The sequence below is a fragment of the Penaeus japonicus genome, unplaced genomic scaffold, assembly GCF_977035675.1.
Source record: "Penaeus japonicus unplaced genomic scaffold, GWHDUDI00000001_assembly GWHDUDI00000016, whole genome shotgun sequence".
Taxonomy (NCBI): domain Eukaryota; kingdom Metazoa; phylum Arthropoda; class Malacostraca; order Decapoda; family Penaeidae; genus Penaeus; species Penaeus japonicus.
In genome coordinates, this window is record NW_028234418.1 from 5,098,530 (window position 1) to 5,106,029 (window position 7,500).

At 47.1% G+C, this 7,500-nt stretch overlaps 1 protein-coding gene across 1 annotated transcript in view; it reads right to left on the reverse strand.

Annotated features, from left to right (window-relative positions):
• LOC122251857 (serine/threonine-protein kinase unc-51-like protein Atg1) overlaps positions 1 to 7,500 on the reverse strand; it is a 37,921-nt gene that overhangs the window by 30,092 nt on the left and 329 nt on the right. The window lies entirely within an intron of this gene.

Consider the following 7,500-nt stretch of genomic DNA (forward strand, 5'->3'; position numbering starts at 1 on the left):
TCATCAACCCACACAGACACGCTGGTTATACAAGGCCACGTCTGTAGTGGATACACGAGGGTTGTGTTTACCAACAAAACGAATTCCATATCATGTGCCTTGCATTATTCAAGCGATAGAGTATCAGATCGCCTTAATGGGATTCGTCCTACAAATGCAATCTCTAGATAACACTTCAACGTGAAATATCCATTAAAGAAACAGTACTTAATTATATAATCACACATACGTCCCACCACCCTCTTCTATTTATAGCGACACACAACCTTTCTCTTTCAAAAAAATAAAAATAAAAAATAAAATAAAATAACGCCATTCCCCGCCAGATCAGCTGATGCCAAGTAATCAATTCTCGGCCACCAAACAACGCTGGGAGACGCAATATGTAGGTCAACCGTCGACCATTGCATATCGAGTGCAATTCTGGCCTCTTCACACATAAACAAACTCAATTCCTTTGGCACCGCGTTGGGGGACTCTCCGCGGTGCCAATTATCAAGCGTGTATGCCAGGTGTGTCTAGAATATTCCCGGGGATTTATTGCCGTTTCGGTCATTTTCGAAGAGGCGTAGTAGTTAATATCAGCTGATGAGTTCGTCGTCGCGTAGTAGTCAATCAGCTGATGGATTCGCCGTCCGTAGGGAGATCGTTAATGAACTAGTGAGGATGCTTGAAATAGCAAAATGGAACATCTTTCGCAAAGCAACACATGATAATGACATTACTAATATAAGTGAGCGTGAGTGAGTGAGTGAGTGAGTGAGTGAGTGAGTGAGTGAGTGAGTGAGTGAGAGAGAGAGAGTGAGAGAGAGAGAGAGAGAGAGAGAGAGAGAGAGAGAGAGAGAGAGAGAGAGAGAGAGAGAGAGAGAGAGAGAGAGAGAGAGAGAGAGAGAGCATGATACTACAAACAAACTCCCTCTTTTCCTACTTGCCTCCTTCCGACGACATCCCCCGCGGAGACCTTTAGCGACACCCCCTCCCCCCTCCTACCCTCCTTCCCACTACCCCTTCCACCAGCTCTCCTTTCAGGACCCCCAATCCCTACACACCCACGAAAGTGACCCCAACCGCGACCTCAAACGCCCATCAGCCCCCCACCCGCCCACCCGCCCTTCTCGAGTCCCGCTGATCGAGTGTCTCCTGACCTGAGCCCTTCTTCCTACCCTCAACCGGACGTGGAAGGAGGGAGGCAGGGAGGGAGGGAGGGAGGGAAGGAGGGAGGGAGGGAGGGAGGAAGAGAGGTATGGAGGGAGGCAGGGAGGAAGAGATGTATGTATGTATGTATGGAGGGAGGGAGGGAGGATGAGAGGTATGGAGGGAGGCAGGGAGGAAGAGAGGTATTGGAGGGAGGGAAGGAGGGAAGGTGTTCGTGGCAGGAGGAGCAGGTCGGTCGACGGTCGATCACACACGGAGGAGGTACGAGATTCACTGATCGACGATCGGCAGGTGAAGAAATGCTTGCCAATGCAGCGTGGCGATCGACGAAAAGCAGAAGCACGAGGAAATCGCTTCTCTGTAAAAGCGTACCATGACTGCATAACACAAGCGATTACATATCCCTCCCACATCGCAAATTCATTCACATCAACCTTCTCTCCCCCTATCAAGCACGCGCATTACAGAACGAATAGGAAAAAACAACAAAGAAGAACAAAACACCCTAACAAAGTGAAAAATAAACAACAACAACAACAAAAACAAAAATCAATCTGCAACAATAAATCGCAACGTCAACGCAAAAGCACAAGCCGCATCTCAACGCACCCGACGTCATGCTGCATCTCGTATCCCGCGCGCCGTTGAGAGCGGACCGCGGTTGAGAAATTGCAAGCAATTTTGGCGTCTTCGATCAGTACGGACCAAAGAAGACACGGCGAGCCATTCTTTGAGGCGCAGGCGAGGGAGGAAATAGAGAGAGGAAAATGTGAAAGGAGTGATAGCTGGGAAAATGTGAGGCTAGGAAAATGTGAAAGGAGTGATAGATGGGAAAATGGGAAAAGAGAGATAACTGGGAAAATAAGAAAAAGATAGCTGGGAAAATGGGAAAAGAAAGGGCTAACCGTAATAAAGCCAATGGGAAAGGAAGATCAAAATGTTTTCAAGGCCATCATAAATAAAAAAAATCATTAAAAATCTAACCAACAAAGTATATTTAAAAAAAATGAAAATCAGAAAATAATAATAATAATAATAATAATAAAAAAAACATTTTGAGCTCGCGAGACAAGTTTCGGGTAGCGCGCGCATTAAAATACCGCCAGCTGGGATATTACGCCGCTGACTGAGACACTTACGACGCAGCGCCTGGCAAATAAATGCCTGACACCGTAACACCATGACGTCCTGCCTGCTAATTCAATCCTTCTCGAAGCGTGGAGCGAGACACGAGACACATCCTACATCCTACATCCTACATCCAACATCTCCGACTCCCCCCTCTCCCTCCCACCCACCCCACCACCTCCTTATCCCTCACCTCACTTCTATCCTATTCCTTTATCCTGCAACCCCCTCCCCCCCCACACACACAACCATACTTCCCCCTCCCCCCCTTATCCAACCCCTTTATCCTCCATCCCATGCAACCCCCACCTCCATCCTTACCCTCTACCCCCAACCCCAACCCTCACCCCCCACCCCGTCCGACTCCTCGATATTTGCAGTGTCGCTTCGGCCTTGAGTTTGCAACACGCTTTAGCCTCTGTTGCAGGATGTTGCCATCGCCGCCGCACTCAATAAAGGCGTCCTGATACCTGAACCCTGGGTACAAACCGAACAGGGGGAGGGGAGGGGAGGGGAGGGGAGGGAAGGGGAGGCGGAGGGTGTAGGGGGAGAAGGGGGGGAGGAGGAGTGTAGGGGAGGGTGTAGGGGGAGAAGGGGGGGGTAGAAGGGGGGGGAGAAGTGTAGGGGAGAAGGTGGGGGGGGAGAAGTGTAGGGGAGGGTGTAGGAGGAGAAGGGGGGGGGAGAAGTGTAGGGGAGGGTGTAGGGGGGAGAAGGGTAAGACGAATAGGGGAGGGGGAGAAGGGAAGGAGAGAGTGAGCAGGGAGGGGCACTTATGTAACAAGGAAGAGCGTTTCATTTATAAGCAGCATGCGTGCCGTAGCGTTGGAAAAGAAAAATTACAGAGCAAGCTGCTAAAAGAAGAAAGAAAAGTACAGAGAGGAAGAGGAGGAAGAGAAAGGGGAGGAGGAGGAGGAAGAATAATAACAATAATAATGATAACAACCACCAGTAATAATAATAACAATAATAATAATAATAATAATAACAATACTACTACGACTGATAATAATAATAATAATAATAATAATAATAATAATAATAATAATGAGAGACGAAAAAAAATCACAATAGGAAAAAAAAGAAAAAAAAAACAGTAAATACAAGAAAAATAAAAGAAATAAAGAACTAGCCCAGGACAGGAGAGCAAACCAAGCCTTCCGTCGCTCGAGCAAGTGCATGACTCGCATGGCCCCTGGCTATGACTAACATCATGAGCACCTCAACGCTTCCCTTTGTCTGCCTCGCATGCTTTCTCACGCCCAAGACGACCCCCTCCTCCCCCCTCCCCCCGCCACCGCAGCGTATAAATAATAAACAACGAGATGATGATGATGATAATAAGATAATAATAAAGGGTTAGTGATATAGGTCACCGGTAGCGCCACACCTGAAAAGCGGTTTTGATTGTGGGACGCTCCTCCCTTCACCCCCCCTCCCCTCCCCCCATCTCCCCTTCCCTTCTCCTTTTATATGTTTCTTTTTCCCCTCTCCCTCCTATGCCTATGATTTTCCCGTGGGGTTTGTCTCTCTGTCCTCCCCTTTGCCCCCCCCTCTCCCACTCCCTACTCCCATTCTGCTACCCCCCCTTCTCGTTCGGTAACTCCTTTCTCTGCTTGACACACAGAGAGAGAGAGAGAGAGAGAGAGAGAGAGAGAGAGAGAGAGAGAGAGAGAGAGAGAGAGAGAGAGAGAGAGAGAGAGAGAGAGAGAGAGAGAGAAAGAGCGAGAAAGACAGAAAGAGAGAAAGAGAGAGAGAAAGAAGAAACGCAACGAAAGACCAATCACAGCAGACGAGGACATGTCAGCGTAGACAGATGCCAGCCGTACATACACACACACGTCAGCGTAGACAGATGCCCGCCGTACGTACACATACATGTCAGCGTAGACAGATGCCAGCCGTACGTACACATACATGTCAGCATAGACAGATGCCAGCCGTACATACACACACACGTCAGCGTAGACAGATGCCAGCCGTACGTACACATACATGTCAGCGTAGACAGATGCCAGCCGTACGTACACATACATGTCAGCGTAGACAGATGCCAGCCGTACGTACACATACATGTCAGCGTAGACAGATGCCAGCCGTACGTACACATACATGTCAGCGTAGACAGATGCCAGCCGTACGCACACACACACATGCCCACGTCGTTTGCTTTACCCCCCCCCCCCCCCGCCCGAAAACGCTCCGCAATAAACACCTACAACTGCTGTTATTTCTGTTCATTTGTTCTTTATCTCTCTCTTTAACCGGCACCCGTACCATGGACGTACCACAGGCGTACTCAAGGTATGTGACATACTCAGGACATGCGAGTACCAAGGGACCATTTGCTGACCTAATTTTGGAACCTTTTAAACGGTTTCTATTGATAAAGGGGGAAAAGGGTGAGGGATGAAGGAAGGATGGATGATGTGTGGGGGGATATGACGGGATGGAGAAGGGATAATGGAGACGGGAGGGAGGGAGGGAGGGAAGGAGGGAGGGAGAGAGAAAGCGAGAGATAAAAAGAAAGAAAGAGAGAAAAAGAAAGAGAAAAAGAAAGCGAGAGGGAAAGAAAAAGCGAGAGAGAAAAAGAAAAAAAAAGGGAGAGAAAATGAATGAGTAATAAAAAGTAGGTGGAGTAGTATATGAAAAAAACAGCACCATATTTCACCAAGACGTAAATACAACACAACAAAAACAAACAAAAACAACAACAACAACTTAAGGGTGAATTAAACGGCAAAGAGGTTATCAGAATCATCAGAGGTAAGGTCGTATGTGAGAAGGTAGAGCTCGAAAATCACGCTCTAAAAGCTGTTTATGATTCCGAGGGCGAGTTGGACAGCCCCAGCAACAAGCCATAAGGGTCTTCCTTGGTTGCGCAACGTTAAGCTCTCGTCCTTATGCCTTGCTGCCATATGACGCAATGTGCATACACTGCAAATGAACGTCAACAACAACAATAATAATAATAATAACGAATACGTAACAACAACAGTCATGACAGAAACATAACACACATTAAAATAATGAATTAACAGCATCAACAATAACAATGAATAAATAACAACACTAACAACAATGAATAAACAACAACAATTATAGGTATGAATAAACAGCAAAAGTAATGTTGCATAACGAACAACAGCACTTCTCATGCAGCTGAATGCTAATAATCATAATAAGGATGATACTGCAATCCTTCCGCGGAAAAGTAAGTCCGGCGGAAAAATCCTTAGCAAAGGAAGAGAAGGACAAAAAGAAGGATCGGGAAGAGGAGGAAGAGGAGGAGGAGGAGGAAGAGGAGGAAGAGGAGGAGGGTAGGGGGAGGGGGGAGAGGAGGAGGAGGAGGAGGAGGAGGAGGAGGAGGAGGAGGAGGAGAAGGAGGAGGGAAAAACAAGGAAGAGGAGTATGAAGAGGAGTATGAAGAGGAAGAGGAGGAGGAGGAGGAGGAGGAGGAGGAAGAGGAAGAGGATGAAAGAAAAGGAGGAGGAAGTAAAAAAAAAAAAAACAAGGCGGAGAAAGTAGAAAACAAAGATAAGCTAGAAAACAAAAAGGAAGAGGAAGAGAAAAGGGGAAAAACAGAAGAAGAACACAGAGAAGAAGAAGAGGGAAGACGAAAATACATAAAAAACGAAGAAACCTAAAGAAATAAGAAAAAATAAATCATACTAACAAGAAGCAGAAGGGAAGCGGAGGGAGGGAGGGAGGGAGGGAGGAAGGGAGGGAGGGAGAGAGAGAGAGAGGGAGGAAGGGAGGAAGGGAGAGAGGGAGGGAGGAAGGGAGGGAGGAAGCGGAGGGAAGCGGAGGGAGGGAGGGAGGGAGGGAGGGAGGGAGGGAGGGAGGGAGGGAGGGAGTCCCTTCAAAGGAGTAAGCGAGCAAAAGACCCAAGATAAAGTTGCATCACCGCCGCCACCTCAAGCCAAGCTATAATTAGCTGCGAGTAGAACGCGTTGCACCCTCCCCCCCTAACCCCAACCCCCAACCCCCCCACAAGCTACTGTAACCAGAACCGATGATTCTCTCCCACAGACCCCACGTCAATTCCCCCCCCCCCCCCCCGGTGCTAAAACCCGCCTTCGAAGAGATGTTAAAAAGACGCCACAGAACTTGATCGCGTCCTCACATAACGTAAACAAACAAACAAATGTTATCTCTCTCAGGCACTAACCCTGACACATTTCCTGCTTGTGTTATCGATCTTCTATCGGTGACAGATAAAAAAAAAGACAAATATGAAAAACTCCTCAAAGATGCCCTTCTTATTTCCGTCAAATAAAAAAATGACAGGGAAGGGGGGAGGGGAGGGAGGGGGAGAGTGAGAATGAGAGTAAGAATGAGAGAGAGAGAGAGAGAGAGAGAGAGAGAGAGAGAGAGAGAGAGAGAGAGAGAGAGAGAGAGAGAGAGAGAGAGAGAGAGAGAGAGAGAGAGAGAGAGAGAGAGAGAGAGAGAGAAAGAGAGAGAGAGAAAGAGAGAGAGAGTGTGTGTGTGAGTGAGTAGGTGAGAGAGTGGGTGAGAGAGTGAGAGAATGAGTAGGTGAGAGAGTGAGTGAGTGAGTGAGTAAGTGAGTGAGTGAGAGAGAAAGAGAGAAAGAAAGAGAGAGTGAAAAACAATGAGAGTGAGAGTGAGAGACAGAGAGAGAGATAGCAACCCTGCACGCATTTGGACGAACAGATAAAGAGGTAAAAAAAACAATAATCAGTCAAGGAAGACTAAAAATAAAAATAACAAGAGAAAAAACGAAAGATAAGGATTCTTGTCCCCCTGACCACGCCCCCGACGACTGAAAGAGGCCAAGGTAAGACAAGTCTGTCTCTCTCTCTCTCTCTCTCTCTCTCTCTCTCTCTCTCTCTCTCTACCCAGGAAGAGAGAAAAGGGAAGAGGAGGAGGAGAAGAGAGGCAAGGAAGAGGAAGAAACAAGTGAAATCAAGAGGAAAACTGACGATGGTGATGATAAATGAAAAACAAGAAAAAAAAATAGTAGGAACGTAGGATTTGACCCATGAAAAGAGAAACAAAACAATGCACGGTCAACTGAGGTCATTTGAATCCTCTATGTTTCGTAATATAATGTGTTACAGAAGACCGCCCTCAAATCATGGTCAGGTCACACAGGATTATTCTCATATAGAGCTAAGCAATTTGATATTATTTTTTTACTTTATAATGGTTACGACTAGCAGGGCGCGATTATTTGTTTGTGTGTTTGTATTTGTATAT